This window comes from Balaenoptera physalus (genome assembly GCF_965194825.1).
Source record: "Balaenoptera physalus genome assembly, chromosome: 1".
Lineage (NCBI taxonomy): Eukaryota > Metazoa > Chordata > Mammalia > Artiodactyla > Balaenopteridae > Balaenoptera > Balaenoptera physalus.
In genome coordinates this window covers 168,692,629-168,711,073 of record NC_138882.1, presented here as the reverse complement: position 1 = coordinate 168,711,073, position 18,445 = coordinate 168,692,629, and the positions used below count along the sequence as shown (strand labels likewise).

At 40.7% G+C, this 18,445-nt stretch overlaps 1 long non-coding RNA gene and 1 pseudogene across 2 annotated transcripts in view; one reads left to right on the top strand and one right to left on the bottom strand.

The window, feature by feature from the left end:
* The window catches only part of LOC309639280, a 33,643-nt gene extending 15,498 nt beyond the window's left edge, over window positions 1-18,145 (top strand). Inside the window, exon 2 of the long non-coding RNA XR_014251572.1 lies at window positions 12,893-18,145. This is a non-coding gene — a long non-coding RNA (uncharacterized lncRNA). The remainder of the gene's footprint in view (window positions 1-12,892) is intronic.
* On the bottom strand, window positions 9,915-12,898 carry LOC309639168 (traB domain-containing protein pseudogene; annotated as a pseudogene). Its single transcript has one exon. The product of its transcript is annotated as a traB domain-containing protein pseudogene (transcript).
* Window positions 18,146-18,445: the final 300 nt, after the last annotated feature.

The following is an 18,445-nucleotide window of genomic DNA, read 5'->3' as shown; positions in this document are numbered from 1 at the left end:
GTCTCTTGTAACATTCTATATTTTAAAGTCTATTTTATCTGATATGAGTATTGCTACTCCAACACTTTCTTTTGATTTCCATTTGCATGGAATATCTTTTTCCATCCCCTCACTTTCAGTCTGTATGTATCCCTAGGTCTGAAGTCGGTCTCTTGTAGACAGAATATATATGGGTCTTTTTTCTGTAACCATTCAGCGAGCCTGTGTCTTTTGGTTGGAGCGTTTAATCCATTCACATTTAAGGTAATTGTCGATATGTATGTTCCTAGTACCATTTCCTTAATTGTTTTGGGTTTGTTTTTGTAGGTCCTTTTCTTCTCTTGTGTTTCCCACTTAGAGAAGTTCCTTTAGCATTTGTTGTAGGGCTGGTTTGGTGGTGCTGAATTCTCTTAGCTTTTGCTTGTCTGTAAAGCTTCTGATTTCTCCATCGAATCTGAATGAGATCCTTGCCAGGTAGAGTAATCTTTGTTGTAGGTTCTTCCGTTTTATCACTTTAAATATATCATGCCACTCCCTTCTGGCTTGTAGAGTTTCTGCTGAGAAATCAGCTGTTAACCTTATGGGAATTCTCTTGTATGTTATTTGTCGTTTTTCCCTTGTTTCTTTCAATAATTTTCCATTGTCTTTAATTTTTGTCAATTTGATTACTCTGTGTCTCGGCATGTTTCTCCTTGGGTTTATCCTGCCTGGGACTCTCTGTGCTTCCTGGACTTGGGTGGCTATTTCCTTTCCCATGTTAGCGAAGTGTTCAACTATAATCTCTTCAAATATTTTCTCAGGTCCTTTCTCTCTGTCTTCTCATTCTGGGACCTCTATAATGTGAGTGTTGGTGCATGATGTTGTCCCAGAGGTCTCTTGGGCAGTCGTGATTTCTTTTCATTCTTTTTTCTTTATTCTGTTCTGTGGCAGTGAATTCCACCATTCTGTCTTCCAGGTCACTTATCTGTTCTTTTGCCTCAGTTATTCTGCTATTGATTCTTTCTAGTGTATTTTTCATTTAAGTTATTGTATTATCTCTGTTTATTTGTTCTTTAATTCTTCTAGGTGTTTGTTCTTTAATTCTTCTAGGTCTTTGTTAAACATTTCTTGCATCTTCTCCATCTTTGCCTCCATTCTTTTTCCGAGGTCCTGGATCATCTTCACTATAATTATTCTGAATTCTTTTTCTAGAAGATTTCCTATCCCCACTTCATTTAGTTGTTTTTCTGGGATTTTATCTTGTTCTTTCATCTGGTATATAGTCCTCTGCCTTTTCATTTTGTCTATCTTTCTGTGAATGTAGTTTTCGTTCCACAGGCTGCAGGATTGTAATTCTTCTTGCTTCTGCTGTCTGCCCTCTGGTGGATGAGGCTATCTAAGAGGCTTGTGCAAGCTTCCTGATGGGAGGTACTTGTGGTGCATAGAGCTGGGTGTTGCTCTGGTGAGCAGAGCTCAGTGAAACTTTAATCCGATTGTCTGCTGATGAGTAGGGCTGAGTTCCCTCCCTGTTGGTTGTTTGGCCTGAGGTGACCCAGCACTAGAGGCTACAGTCTCTTTGATGGGGCTAATGGCGGACTCCAGGAGGGCTCATGCCACAGAGTACTTCCCAGAACTTCTGCTGCCTGTGTCCTTGTCCCCCGCAGTGAGCCACATCCACCCCCTGCCTCTGCTGGAGACCCTCCAACATTAGTAGGTAGGTCTGGTTCAGTCTTCTATGGGTTCACTGCTCCTTCACCCTGGGTCCTGATATGCACACTACTTTGTGTGTGCCCTCCAAGAGTCTCTGTTTCCCCCAGTCCTGTGGAAGTCCTGCAATCAAATCCCACTAGTCTTCAAGTCTAATTCTCTGGGAATTCCTTCTCCCATTGCCGGACCCCCAGATTCGGATGCCTGACATAGGGCTCAGAACCTTCACTCCAGTAGGTGGGCTTCTGTGGTATAACTGTTCTCCAGTTTGTGAGTCACCCACCCAGCAGTTATGAGATTTGATTTGATTGTGATTGCGCCCCTTATACCACCTCATTGTGGCTTCTCCTTTGTCTTTGGATGTGGGGGTATCTTTTTTGGTGAGTTCCAGTGTCTTCCTGTCGATGCTGTTCAGCAGTTAGTTGTGATTCCAGTGCTTTCGCAAGAGAGAGTGAGTGCACATCCTTCTACACTGCCATCTTGAACCAATGTCACAGCCAATTTAAAGTAGGCCTTTTCTACTTTCAAGTATACCAAGGTATCAAAGGCTGAAGCTAGCAGAGGGAAAAAATCATTCTTGTCCTGAGGAACTGGCCTGTGGCCTCATTTCTGATCATCTGTGTTTTGTAACTTCCATATTTTACTTTTTGCCTGGACTTCTGGGAAGCTAAGTATGGTTCTGCTCCCAGTTCCAGTGTGTGGGTTTTTCCCACACCACCAAGCAATTCTGGGACATCAGCTGGCTGTCCTACAATTCTACTCAATTCTGAGATGATCTACCATGTGCTAGCATCAGATCCCACAGGTTAAGGGCTCAGTCCTACAAAACTGCCCCCTACCCTGACACCAATCACACGTCCAGGTTGTCACCTGTGTTTCCAACTGACCAACTATAGATTGGAGGTTTCAACAACCCCTTCCTTGGATTCAATCAATTTGCTAGAGTGGCTCACAGAACTCAGAGAAACATTTTACTTACTAGGTTACTAGCTTATTATAAAAGGCTATAACCCAGGAAGAGCCAGATGGAAGATATCCACAGGGCAAGGTACATGGGAAGGGACTCGGAGCTTCCATGACCTCTCTGGACATACCACTCTCCAAGCATCAGCATAGTTAATCAACCTGGAAGCTCTCCAAACCCTGTCCTTTGCATCTTTACAGAGACTTCATTACATAGGCATGCCTGATTAAATCATTGGCCATTGGTGATTGATTCCATCTCCAGCCCTGCTCCCCTCCCCTGAGATCAGGTGAGTGAGACTAAAAGTTCCAACCTCCTAATCACCCAGCTGATTCTCCAAGCAACCAACGACCCCCATCCTTAGATGCAGTCCAAAACTCACCTCATTAACATAACAAAAGAGCACTTTGTCTCTCTCATCACTTAAGAAATCCAAATATTTTAGGAGCTTTGTGCCAGAAATGGGGACAATATCTATTTCTTATTATATATCTATATTTCTTATTATAAATCACAATATAACACTAAGTCAAGCTTTGTTGTTGTCATGTTTTAGTTTCTCTTTTATCCTTGGTCCCAAATTTTCCTTAGTGTCCATACTTCACTAAAACAATTGAATATGTATGTTGTAGACAAAGTGTCTCAAATCTTTTGTAGAAAGAGGCAGCACATTAATTATGGACAAATTCTGAAGCTGCTCCCTGGAAGAGCAGCACAGACTTTCATCAGCCTTCTCAGCCTCTTTACTGCCTTTGACTAGGTTAGTCCCACAGCCCTTCCCCCAGCCTCCTTTTTTGCTTTTTCTAACACATGGTACTCTAGCTAGTTTTCTTCCTACATTTCTGTCCTTTCTTTCTGGGTCCCCTTTTCCCAATGTAGAAATTTCCCTGCTTGAAACATTTGCTCTCTTTTCATATGTGTCCAATGGTGTCTAGAAAACTAGGATGGTCCAAAAGCCATCTTGTCACATCAACAAAGTTTATCTTAAGGCCACTCTAGAGCTACTTATTCTTTTTTTTTAATTTTTATTTTATATTGGAGTATAGTTGATTAACAATGTTGTGTTAGTTTCAGGTGTACAGCAAAGTGATTCAGTTATACATGTATATGTATCTATTCTTTTTCAAATTCTTTTCCCATTTAGATTATTACAGAATATTGAGCAGCATTCCCTGTGCTATACTGTAGGCCCTTGTTGGTTATCTATTTTAAATATAGCAGTGTGTACATGTCAATCCCAAACAAACACCCAATCTATCCGTCTCCCCCAACCCTTCCTCTCTGGTAACCATAAGTTTGTTCTCTAAGTATGTGTGAGTCTGTTTCTGATTTGTAAATAACTTCATTTGTAAAATTCCTTTTTTTAGATTATGTATATAAGAGATATCATGATATTTGTCTTTCTCTGTCTGACTTCACTTACTATGATAATCTCCAGGTCCATCCATGTTGCTGCAAATGGCATTATTTCATTCTTTTTAATGGCTGAGTAATATTCCATTGTATATAGGTACCACCTCTTTTTTATCCATTCATCTGTCAATGGACATTTAGGTTGCTTCCATGTCTTGGCTATTGTAAACAGCACTGCAATGAACATTGGGGTGCATGTATCCTTACAAGTAATTTTTTTCTCCAGATATATGCCCAGGAGTGGGATTGGTGGATCATATGATAGCTCTATTTTTGTTTATTAAGGAATCTCCATACTGTTCACAGTGCATGTACCAATTTACATTCCCACCAACTGTGTAGGAGGGTTCCCTTTTCTCCACACCCTTAGAGTTACTTATTCTGATGCCCACTCTCTCAACCTGCCCAGACTCATTTTATTTTTTAGCCTATTATGTAATATTTAAGGTAGACAAAAGGTTTAAAAATAATGCAATGAACGTTGTGCACCCTATCCAGCTTAAGCAATAAAACATGGCTACAGAGGTAATGCTTTCTACTTCCAGCTCATTTTCAATTATTAAAAGAAGCAGGGGGGGCAGAGTCAAGATGGTGTATGAGGAAGATTTGGAATTCATGTCTCCACACAACTAGGGCACCTACCAGGCACTGGTGGGGGACCACGGACACCTAAGGGGACGGGAGGAACCCCCAGTGACTGGGTAGGACGTGGGGCATGGGGGAGTGAAGGGGGAGGAGAAGTGTAGGCAGGAAGGGACTGGTGCCCCGAGGGGTGGCTGGGGGAGGGGAAGGGTTTCCCACACCCAAAGGGGGAAATTGGGGAACCACTGGGAGGGCAGAGGATCAAAAGGGAGCATGGTCAGGTTTCCCCTGCCCACTTGTTCCCCCAGGAACCTGCTGAGATCCCGGGCCTGATCCTCTGCCCACCAAGGCCCCCTCCAGCAGGGCGGGTCCTGAGGGAGTGGGAGGGGGGGAAGAGGAAGCAAAAGTAAAGGCTGGACCTCTGGGACAGCACCCCTGAGGGGTGGCTGGGGGAGGGGAGGAGTTCCTATACCCAGCAGGACCCACCCACAGTTAGGGGTCCAGCGACGATGGGGGAAACCCTGGGGGAGGGGTGCAAAGGAACAGAAGGGAACACAGCCAGTGCTTTCCCTGTACACTTAGGCACTGGGGAGCCTGTTGGGATGCTGGGCCTAATCCTCTGCCCTCAGAGCCTCTCTCCGGCTGCACAGAACCCAAGCCCTGCCCCTACACCCCCACCCAGGGCCCTACCTCTACACTCGGAGACCCACTCCAACGATCTGGGCCTAAACCCCACCCACACACCCTCACTCAGGGCCCTACCTCCAAACTCCAGAACTCCACACTCCAGAGGCCTTCCTTGTGACCGACTGCCTCTCCCCTTCTGAGCAGGTCCTCAGCAGAGGCCCCGCCCCATGCTTGAATATAGCCCTGCCTAGGCCCCGCCCCCCAGGGCCTTTTCCGGCTCCATGTGTCCTGAGCCTAGGCCCTGCCCCATGCTCAAACGTGACCCCCCCACCCGCCTAGGTCTTTCCCCAGCCTAAGTTCCACCCCCGCCTAAACTCCGCCCCCATAGCCAAGGCTTTTTTTTTTCCTCTTTTAGATTGGGGTTCTGTTTTACCTTGTTGATTCATTGTTGCTCATTCTTTTATATTTTTATTTTTCCTAATAAATCTTTTATTTTTCTACTTTTATTTTATTCTTTATACTTTGTTATTGCTCTCTCCTTTTGGCTTGTTCCCCCCCCCCTTTATTTATTTCCTTTTTTCTGTTGTGGTTTTATTATACTTTGTTGCAGTTGTTTCAATTATAGTTTTATTTTTCCTAATATATTTTTTATCTTTCTAATTTTATTTTGTTTTTTATTCTTTGATATTGTACTGCTTCTTTCTTTCTTTCTTTCTTTCTTTCTTTTTTTTACCATGCCACAAAGTTTGCAGGATCTTGGTTCCCAGGCCAGAGGTCGGGCCTGAGCTCCTGTGGTGGGAGCTCCGAGTCCAACCCTCTGGACTAACAGAGAACCTCAGAACCCAGGGAACATTAATCGGAGTGAGGCCTCCAAGAGTTCCTAACCCAGCTCCATCCAACTGCCTGCAAACTCCAGTGCTGGACATCTCAGGCCAAACAACCAGTAAGACAGGAACACAGCACCACCCATCAAAAAAAAAAAAAATGAAATGACAAAACAATATGTTACAGAAGAAGGAGCAAGGTAAAAACCTACAAGACCAAATAAGTGAAGACAAAATAGGCAAACTACCTGAAAAAGAATTCAGAGTAATGATAGTAAAGATGATCCAAAATCTCGGAAATGGAATGGAGAAAATACAAGAAATATTTAACAAGGATCTAGAAGAACTAAAGAACAAACATACAGAGACAAACAACACGCTTACTGAAATTAAAAATACTCTAGAAGGAATCAATAGCAGAATAACTGAGGCAGAAGAACAGATAAGTGACCTGGAAGATAAAATGGTGGAAATAACTACCAGGGAGAAGAATAAAGAAAAAAGAATTGAAGACAATCTCAGAGACCTCTGGGAAAACATTAAACACACCAACATTCGAATTATAGGGGTTCCAGAAGAAGAAGAGAAAAAGAAAGGGTCTGAGAAAATATTTGAAGAGATTATAGTCAAAAACTTCCCTGACATGGGAAAAGAAATAGTCAATCAAGTCCAGGAAGCACAGAGAATACCATACAGGATAAACCCAAAGAGAAACATGCCAAGACACATATTAATCAAACTATCAAAAATTAAATACAAAGAAAAAATATTAAAAGCAGCAAGGGAAAAGCAACAAATAACATACAAGGGAATCCCAATAAGGTTAACAGCTGATCTTTCAGCAGAAACTTGGCAAACCAGAAGGAAGTGGCAGGACATATTTAAAGTGATGAAAGGAAAAACCTACAACAAAGATTACTCTACCCAGCAAGGATCTCATTCAGATTCGATGGAGAAATTAAAACCTATGCAGATAAGCAAAAGTTAAGAGAATTCAGCACCACTGGCCTTCCCTGGTGGTGCAGTGATTAAGAATCCACCTGCCAGTGCAGGGGACACAGGTTTAAGCCCTGGACTGGGAAGATCCCACATGCAGCAGAGCAAGTAAGCCTGTGTGCCACAACTACTGATCCCACGTGCTGCAACTACTGAAGCCCACACACCTAGAGCCCATGCTCCACAACAAGAGAAGCCACCACAATGAGAAGCCTGCACACCACACGGAGAGTAGTCCCCCACTCGCCAGAACTAGAGAAAGCCTGCACACAGCAACAAAGACCCAACACAGCCAAAAATAAAATTAAAAAATTTTTTTAAAAAGAGAGAATTCAGCACCACCAAACCAGCTCTACAACAAATGTTAAAGGAAATTCTCTAAGCAGGAAACACAAAAGAAGGAAAAGACCTAGAAAAACAAACTCAAAACAATTAAGAAAATGGTACTAGGAACATACATATTGATAATTACCTTAAATGTGAATGGATTAAATGCTCCAACCAAAAGACATAGACTGGTTGAATGGATACAAAAACAAGACCCATATGTATAATGTCTACAAGAGACCCACTTCAGACCTAGGGACACATACAGACTGAAAGTGAGGGGATGGAAAAAGATATTCCATGCAAGTGGAAATCAAAAGAACACTGGAGTAGCAATTCTCATATCAGACAAAATAGACTTTAAAATAAAGACTATTACAAGAGACAAAGAAGGACACTACATAATGATCAAGAGACCAATCCAAGAAGACATAACAATTGTAAATATTTATGCACCCAACATAGGAGCACCTCAATACATAAGGCAAATGCTAACAGCCATAAAAGGGGAAATCAACAGTAACACAATCATAGTAGGGGACTTTAACACCCCACTTTCACCAATGGACAGATCATCCAAAATGAAAATAAATAAGGAAACACAAGCTTTAAATGACACATTAAACAAGATGGACTTAATTGATATTTATAGGACATTCCATCCAAAAACAACAGAATACACTTTCTTCTCCAGTGCTCATGGAACATTCTCCAGGGTAGACCATATCTTGGGTCACAAATTAAGCCTTGGTAAATTTAAGAAAATTGAAATGGTATCAAGTATCTTTTCCAACCACAATGTTATGAGACTAGATATCAATTACAGGAAAAAAAATTGTAAAAAATACAAACACATGGAGGCTAAACAATACACTACTAAATAACCAAGAGATCATGGAAGAAATCAAAGAGGAAATCAAAAAAATACCTAGAAACAAATGACAATGAAAACACAATGACCCAAAACCTATGGGATGCAGCAAAAGCAGTTCTAACAGGGAAGTTTATAGCAATACAAGCCTACCTCAAGAAAAAAGAAAAATCTCAAATAAACAACCTAACATTTCACCTAAAGCAATTAGAGAAAGAAGAATAAAAAAAAACCAAAATTAGCAGAAGGAAAGAAATCATAAAGATCAGATGAGAAATAAATGAAAAAGAAATGAAGGAAACAATAGCAAAGATCAATAAAATAAAAGCTAGTTCTCTGAGACAATAAACAAAATTGATAAACCATTAGCCAGACTCATCAAGAAAAAAAGGGAGAAGACTCAAATCAACAGAATTCGAAATGAAAAAGGAGAAGTAACAACTGACGCTGCAGAAATACAAAGGATCATGAGAGATTACTACAAGCAACTATATGCCTATAAAATGGACAACCTGGAAGAAATGGACAAATTCTTAGAAAAGCACAACCTTCTGAGACTGAACCAGGAAGAAATAGAAAATATGAACAGACCAATCACAAGCACTGAAATTGAAACTGCGATTAAAAATCTTCCAACAAACAATAGTCCAGGACCAGATGACTTCGCAGGTGAATTCTATTAAACATTTAGTGAAGAGCTAACACCTATCCTTCTCAAACTCTTCCAAAATATAGCAGAGGGAGGAGCACTCCCAAACTCATTCTACGAGGCCACCATCACCCTAATACCAAAACCAGAAAAAGATGTTACAAAAAAGAAAACTACAGGCCAATAGCTCTGATGAACATAGATGCAAAAATACGCAACAAAATACTAGCAAACAGAATCCAACAGCACATTAAAAGGATCATACACCATGATCAAGTGGGGTTTATCCCAGGAATGCAAGGATTCTTCAATATATGCAAATCAATCAATGTGATACACCATATTAACAAATTGAAGGATAAAAACCATATGATCATCTCAACAGATGCAGAAAAAGCTTTTGACAAAATTCAACACCCATTTATGATAAAAACCCTCCAGAAAGTGGGCATAGAGGGAACTTACCTCAACATAATAAAGGCCATATATGACAAATCCATAGCCAACATCATTCTCAATGGTGAAAAACTGAAAGCATTTCCTCTAAGATCAGGAACAAGACAAGGTTGCCCACTCTCACCACTATTATTCAACATAGTTTTGGAAGTCCTAGCCACAGCAATCAGAGAAGAAAAAGAAATAAAAGGGATACAAATTAGAAAAGAAGAAGTAAAACTGTCACTGTTTGCAGATGACATGATACTATACATAGAGAACCCTAAAGATGTTACTAGAAATCTACTAGAGCCAATCAATGAATTTGGTAAAGTAGCAGGGTACAAAATTAATGCACAGAAATCTCTAGCATTCCTATACACTAATGATGAAAAATCTGAGAGAAATTAAGGAAACACTCCCATTTACCACTGCAACAAAAAGCATAAAATACCTAGCAATAAACCTACCTAAGGAGACAAAAGACCTGTATGCAGAAAACTATAAGACACTGATGAAGGGTAGTTTTATTTTATTTTATTTTATTTTATTTTATTTTATTTTATTTTATTTTATTTTATTTTATTTTATTTTATTTTATTTTATTGACAGTGAAATAATTCTTTATTTGGGTGGGTTGGGAGAGGGCAGGCGAGGCTAAGCTGGACCCCCATGGGGGGTGGCAACCAGGAGCTCCTCAGGGGGCCAGCCCCTGTGCCCCTTGGCTATGTCACAGGAGCAGCCACGGGCAGCCCCCTGGATGGACGTGGTGGCTCCCTCTGTCCTTCCTACTTGTGTGGCCAAGCCTCAGGGGCCCTCTGCAGGCAGTACTGGGTGGCAGGCAGTGACAAGACCAGGCCACTGGCATGGCGCCCCAACCAGTACAGGCCGTAGCCCAGGAGGTCCAAGAAGGTGGCCTTCATGGCCAGCCAGGACACTCTGCCAGAGACGGACAGCAGGGGGACAATCATTATCTCCTGGATGTTGAGGTCAGTGGTCCAGTTCTTCTCAATGCCGGGGATGTGGCCCAGGCCCACAATGCCCACCACCACGGAGGGGACGCACTTTCTGCGCTCGGCATCAGAAGCACGCGGCAACTCCAGGCACCAGGCCGCCTGCCTCAGCATGTAGGTCAGGTAGATGTCCCGCTCAGACACAATGGTGCAGTGCAGGTCGGGGAACTCGCCGATCATCTCAGCCATCATCTGCTCCAGCAGGTCCTGCTTGCACCACTCCATGTCATCCTTGCTGAGAGGGTCTGACAGGAAACATAGGCCCCAGGCCAGCTTGATCTTCTGCCAGAGGAGAGGGTGGCGATTGCCTTCTTGAAGGTGGCGGGGATAGGCTGGTCACCCAGGTGGAACTTGCAGAAAGGCACCTTGCTGGCCTCCTTGAAAGCCTCCCTGAACTCACCTCCAGGGGCCATGCCCAGCTTCTCAGTGATGTGGGTGGACACCTTCAGCAGCAGCATCTGCATGAGTCCCGACATGACCCCATTCTGCCTGATGGCCTACTGCAGCTTCTCCAGGCTGATCTCCTTGGCCTCATGCAGCAGTGTACACTCGTTCATCTTCAGCATGGACACATGGTACTGCTACAGTTCCACCACAACCACGTCGGGCTGCACCTCCCAGATAATCTTCACCATGTCCTTCTTGCTGTCATCGCTGAAATGCACCATGCCCACCATGTACACCCAGCTCCCATCCTCGGCCACCAGCTTGGTCACCAGGGAAAATGATACAAATGATAGAGACATATACCATGTTGTTGGATTGGAAAAATAAACATTGTGAAAATGACTGTACAGATTCAATGCAATCCCTATCAAACTACCAATGGCATTTTTCACAGAACTAGAACAAAAATTTTCACAATTTGTATAGAAACACAAAAGACCCCGAATAGCCAAAGCAATCTTGAGAAAGAAAAACAGAGTTGGAGGAATCAGGCTCCCTGACTTTAGACTATACTACAAAGCTATAGTAATCAAGACAGTATGGTACTGGCACAAAAACAGAAATATAGATCAATGGAATAGGATAGAAAGCCCAGAGATAAACCCATGCACATATGGTCATCTTATCTTTGATAAAGGAGGCAAGAGTATACAATGGAGAAAAGACAACCTCTTCAATAAGTGGTGCTGGGAAAACTGGACAGCTACATATACATGAATGAAATTAGAATACTCCCTAACACCATACACAAAAATAAACTCAACATGGATTAAAGACCTAAATGTAAGGTCAGACACTATCAAACTCTTAGAGGAAAACATAGGCAGAACACTCTATGACATAAATCATAGCAAGATCCTTTTTGACCCACCTTCTAGAGAAATGGAAATAAAAACAAAAAAAAACAAATGGGACCTAATGAAACTTAAAAGCTTTTGCATAGCAAAGGAAACCATAAACAAGTTGAAAAGACAACCATCAGAATGGAAGAAAATATTTGCAAATGAAGCAACTGACAAAGGATTAATCTCTAAAATTTAGAAGCAGCTCATGCAGCTCAATATCAAAAGAAAAAAACAACCCAATCCAAAAATGGGCAGAAGACCTAAATAGACATTTCTCCAAAGAAAATATACAGATTTCCAAGATTTCCAACAAACACATGAAAGGATGTACATCACTAATCATTACAGAAATGCAAATCAAAAGTACAATGAGACATCACCTCACACCAGTCAGTGGCCATCATCAAAAAATCTACAAACAACAAATCCTGAAGAGGGTGTGGAGAAAAGGGAACCCTCTTGCACTGTTGGTGGGAATGTAAATTGATACAGCCACTATGGAGAACAGTATGGAGGTTCCTTAAAAAACTAAAAATAGAACTACCATATGACCCAGCAATCCCACTACTGGGCATACACCCTGAGAAAACCATAATTCAAAAAAAGTCATGTACCACAATGTTCATTGCAGCTCTATTTACAATAGCCAGGACATGGGAGCAACCTAAGTGTCTATCGACAGATGAATGGATAAAGAAGATGTGGCACATATATACAATGGAATATTACTCAGCCATAAAAAGAAAGGAAATTGAGTTATCCGTAGTGAGGCAGATGGACCTAAAGTCTGTCATACAGAGTGAGATAAGTCAGAAAGAGAAAAACAAATACCATGTGCTAACGCATATATATGGAATCTAAGAAAAAAAAAATGGTTCTGATGAACCTAGGGGCAGGACAGAAATAAAGACACAAGACGTAGAGAACAGACTTGAGGACACGGGGAGGGAGAAGGGTAAGCTGGGTCAAAGTAAGAGAGTGACATTGACATATATACCCTACCAAATGTAAAATAGATAGCTAGTGGGAAGGTGCTGCATAGCACATCTCGGTGCTTTGCGACCACCTAGAGGGGTGGGATAAGGAGGGTGGGAGGGAGATGCAAGAGGGAGAGGATATGGGGATATATCTATGTATATAGCTGATTCACTTTGTTATACAGCAGAAACTAACACAACATTGTAAAGCAATTATACTCCAATAAAGATATTAAAAAAAAAAAAAAAAAAAGCAGACAGTGACTTCCCTGGTGGTACAGTGGTTAAGAATCCTCCTGCAAATGCAGGGGACACGGGTTCGATCCCTGGTCCAGGAAGATCCCAAATGCCACAGAGCAACTAAGCCCATGTGCGCAACTACTGAGCCTGCGCTCTAGAGTCCATGAGCCACAACTACTGAGCCCACGTGCCACAACTACTGAAGCCCGTGCGCCTAGAGCCCGTGTTCCACAACAAGAGAAGCCACCACAATGAGAAGTCCGTGCACCAAAATGAAGAGTAGCCCCCACTCACAGCAACTAGAGAAAGCCCGCACGCAGCAATGAAGACCCAGAGCAACCAAAAATAAATAAATAAAAGCAATCATTTATTTAAAAAAAAGAAGAAAAAGAAGAAGAAGCAGGCAGAGGGGTTGTATTTGAGGGTAGCCTGGAGATTGTAGCGATCATGAATAATGAACATAGGGACCATAATTTCTGGCTTACATGTACTCCCACAGATATTTAATCTTCCCTACATTCTGATGAGGTGTCTATTGCTCTTCCCACTTAGGGATGAGTAAAAAAGTTCAGAAATCATCTGATGTGATAGATGCAGTAGGAAGATATGGACCACGGAGCAGATGCTTAGGTTTCAGCTCTGTCTCCAATAAGTGCTGGCAGTGCAATACAGTTCCAACTACTTAAATGTTCTATGCCTCTAGCTTTCTCATCTCTAAAATGGGGTAATAATATTACTTACTTCATGAGATTTTCCTAAAGATTAAATGTATGCTTAGAAGGAGAGCTTGGCACATTATAAGTGGTATATAGGTGCTGTTGCTGTCACTACTACTATTACTACTGTGATTATTATTATTACCTGAATTGCCAACTAAGGAGAGCTGTATTCTCCTACATAATTCTCTGTCGCCAAGAGTCTCAAATGCCTATAACTGTAGCCAATCAGCTTCCACCACAGATTTAGCTACACCTCAGGCTCAGAACCCAATCATCTGGTACTTAGAAGAATTTAAGAAGCCCATAGCCTGCTGTTCAAGATTCATCTTGTCAGCCTTGGTGCTTGGACCCATTCTGATCTTGTGCCCCATGAACACTGGGTATCTGTCTCATGCCTCAGCATCCATTTTCCCAAGGCTATGAAGGACCGAGGTGCAGGGGTTGTCCTGCAACCAGCAAGCTAACCACCTGCTGAGACTACTCCATCCTGGCACACCCTTGCCTGGCTGGTGCGACACCCTTGAGCTTCTGATCATACCACCACCAAGTGAATCTCCTTCCCTGGTAAACATGCCTGCCCTCTGGATCTGAGACCTCCCTGGCCTACATCAGCCCTCCACTAACTAGGTCTTCTTCCAACAAGAGTCACCCAGTTTGGGAATGGCACTTCTTCATTTCTACAAAGTTCCACTTTCCCTTTTAACTACATAATTTGATTTTTTAAAAAATCAATGGCCTCTTGCTAATCAACCTCCTGCCTTGGCATTTGTGCCCTGAGCTTATACAGCAATCCAAAGCACTAGACTAGGTTAGGCCTTCACACAAATGCAATTGCACTTTTATTGCTGCCATAATTTTGAGTTGCTGAGTAACGAGACTGATTTCTCAGAGAAGTGAAAGGCAAATATGTGGCCACTCAGCAGCCAACTTCTTCTTTTTTTTTTTAATTTATTTATTTTATTTTTGGCTGTGTTTGTTCTTTGCTACTGTGTGCAGGATTTCTCTAGTTGCGGTGAACAGGGGCTACTCTTTGCTGTGGTATGTGGACTTCTCATTGCAGTGGCTTCTCTCGTTGTGGAGCACGGGCTCTAGGTGTGTGGGCTTCAGTAGTTGCAGCATGTGGGCTCAGTAGTTGTGGCTCACAGGCTCTAGAGAGCAGGCTCAGTAGTTGTGGTGCACAGGCTTAGTTGTTCCACGGCATGTGGGATCTTCCCAGATTAGGGCTCAAACCCGTACCCCCTGCATTGGCAGGAGTATTCTTAACCACTATGCCACCAGGGAAGCCCATCAGCAGCCAACTTCTATTTCTTTATAATTTAGTGCCACAAAGGACTATGTCTTGTTTTTCCTCCTTTCTGGTCACAGCAACCTCAACTGTCGAGAATACCTGGGTGGTGTTCAACCCAAGCAAGCTACACTTAGTCCTATTTATTCTTTTAAAAATATACATGAAGGGGAAATACTTCCTGAAAGGTGCAAAAGGAGCTTGGCAGACTCTCTCTCCGGCAAAACAACTATTTAATTGGTGAAAATTATTTTTAAAAAATTATTTAAAGTCTCTAGAAATTGTCCTAAATATGTATAGCAATGGGAGAAACATTCATTCTAGAAAACCTACTAAACCTCAGTAAGAACAGTGAGAGTCTTTGGTATTTGAGCCACAACTCACTCCCTTACCCCCTACCCCACAGCTCTACATTACAGAAGCTCTGCCCCAAGTCAATGTGTCCAAGAACAAGAGGGCTCCCTCTCCCTCCAGCTCCCAGTGTGGAGCTCCTGTTTCATCTTGTCAGGGGGCAGTCTACTGGTTTTTCTCATCCCTCTCCCCAGCCCCAGGTTGCAGAAGTTCTATTCTGGTTGATGCTGCAGAGAGGACCAGTCTCCTTTCCCTCACTCAGCCCCTACTCATAGGGGAAAAGCTCTACTCTAGGCTCAGCAGGCTGAGATGACTGGGGACCCAATCACTCTATCCCCAGTTTGCCTGTAGGGAAGAGGTTTCATGTTACTAGAGATAAAGAGGGACATTTTATAAAGGTAAAAAAGTCAATCCATCAGGAAGTATAACAAGCATAAACATATATGCATCTAACAACACAGACCTAAAATACATGAAGCAAAAGCTGACAGAACTGAAGGGAAAAATAGACAATTCACCAATAATAACTGCAGGCTTATAAATACTCTTCTTTCAGTAACAGATAGAACAACTAGGCAAAAGCTCAAAAAGAAAATAGAAGACTTGGACAATACTATAAACCAACTAGGCCTAAAAGACGTCTATAAACCACTCCACATATTGGCAGCAGAATACACATTCTTCTCACATGCACATGGAACATTCTCTAAGACAGGCCTTATTCTGGGCCGCAAAACAAGCCTCAGTAAGGAATTAAATTGGAAATCAATAACAGAAGGAAATATGGGAAATTTTAAAATATGTGGAAATTAAACAAAATACTACTATTTAACCAATGGGGCAAAGAAGAAATTGCAGGGAAAATTTGAAAATACTTTGAGATGAATGAGAACGAGTACACAACATACCAGAATTTATGGAATGTGTGAAAGTAGTGCTCAGAGGGAAATTTATAGCCATAAACACCTATTTTTAAAAAAATAAGAAAGAACTCAAATTAATAACCTAGTCTTTCAACTAGAAAAATAAGAGTAAACCAAACCCCTAAAAATGCAGAAGGAAAGAAAGATTAGAGCAGAAAATAAAGATTAGAGCAGAAAAGATGAAATAGAGAATAGAAAAATGATTTAAAAAAATAAAAACAAAAATTTGGTCCTTTAAAAAGACTAAGAAGATTGACAAACCTTTAGCTAGAGTGACCAAGAAAAAAGCAGAGAACGAATACTTGACACTAAAATTAGAAATGAAAATGAGAACATCAATACCGGCCTTACAGAAATAAAAAGAATTGTAAAGGAATACTACAAATAACTTTATGCCAACAAATCAGATAAAATAGATGAAGTAGGAAGTTCTTAGAAAAACACAAATTGCCAAATCTGACCTGAGAAGAAATAGAAAATCTGAATATACCTGTAACAAGTAAAGAAATCAAATTTGTAATTTTAAAACTTCCCACAAGGGAAAGCCGAGGCCCAAATAAGTTCACTGGTAAATTCTACCAAAACTCAAAGAAGAATCAATACTAATCCTTCATGACATCTTCCAAAAAATAGAAGAAGAGAAACATTTCTCAATTCATTCTATGAGGTCATTACTACCCCGATATCAAAACAAAACAAAGACATCACAAGAAAACTACATACCAGTATCCCTTACGAATATATTTGCACAAATCATTAACAAAATACTAGCAAACTGATGCCAGCAACATGTGAAAAGGATTATATACCATAACCAAATAAGATTTATCCCAGGAATGCAAATTAGTTTAATATCTGAAAGTCAATTAATGTAATGCACCATATTAATAGAATAAATGGCAAAAAATATCATTTCAAAAGATGCAGAAAAATAATTTGACAGAATCCAATAACCTTTCAAAATTAAAAAAAAAACCTCAAGAAATTATAAATAGAAGGAAACTTTTTCAACTTCCTAAAGGGATCGAAGAAAACCCACAGCATCTTACTTAACGGTGAAAGTCTGAGTGCTTTTCTCCTAATGTCAGGAACAAGACAAGGATGTCCACTCTTGCCACTTCTATTCAATATTGTACTGGGGCGGGGGGGAGGGGCACTCAGCAAAGACGCAACACACATGATTAATTTATAAAAATGTTTTATTTCTATACATTGGCAATAAACATTATGGAAAAAATTAAGAAATCAATTCCATTTACAATAGCATGCTATTTCATACTAAGAAATAGAATGAAAACGAATAACATAGTCAGGAAAAAGAAGTACAAGACTTGTACACTTAAAACTACAAAACATTGTTGAAAGAAATTAGAGATATAAATGAATGGAAAGACATTCCATGTTCATGGATTGGAAGGGTTAATATTAAGATAGCAATACTCACAAAATTCATCTACAGATTTAACACAACCCCTATCAAAGTCCTAACTTCCTTTTTCGCAGAAACAGAAAAGCTGATCTTCAAATTCATATGGAAATTAAAGGGACCCAGAATAGCCAAAAGAATCTTGTAAAAAAAAGTTGGAAGACTCACACTCCCCAAATTCAAAATTTGCTGCAAAATTACACTGCAATCAAGACAGTGTGGTACTGGCATAAGGGTAGATCAATGGAATTGAATTGAGAGTCTAGAATTAAACATTTACATTTATAATCAGTTGATTTTCAACAAAAGCGGCAAGACAACTCAATGGAGAAAGAACACTCTTTCAACAAATGAAGCTGGGACAACTGGATATCCACAAGCAAATGAATAAATTTGCACTCCTACCTCAATTATATACAAAAATTGGCTCAAAATGGAACGTAGACTTAAATATAAGTGCTAAGTTATAAAAGTCTTAAACAAAAACATAGAAGCAAATTTGTGACTTTGGATTAAGTAATGGTTTCTAAATACTATAACAAAAGTACAAGCAATAAAAGGGGGGGGGGGAAGGAAATTGGACTATATCAATATAAAAACTTTTGTGCCACAAATGATACCATCAAGAAAGCGAAAAGATGACCTGTAGAATGAAATAAAATATTTGCAAATCTTACACCTAATATGGGACTTGTATTCAGGATATATTTTAAAATTCTTAAAACTAACAATGACAAAAACAAATAACAGTTTTTAAGTGGGTAAAGATCTGAATAGATATTTTTCCAAGGAAGATATACAAATGATCAATAAGTGCATAGAAAGATATTCAACATCATTATTCATAGGGAAACGCAAATCAAAAC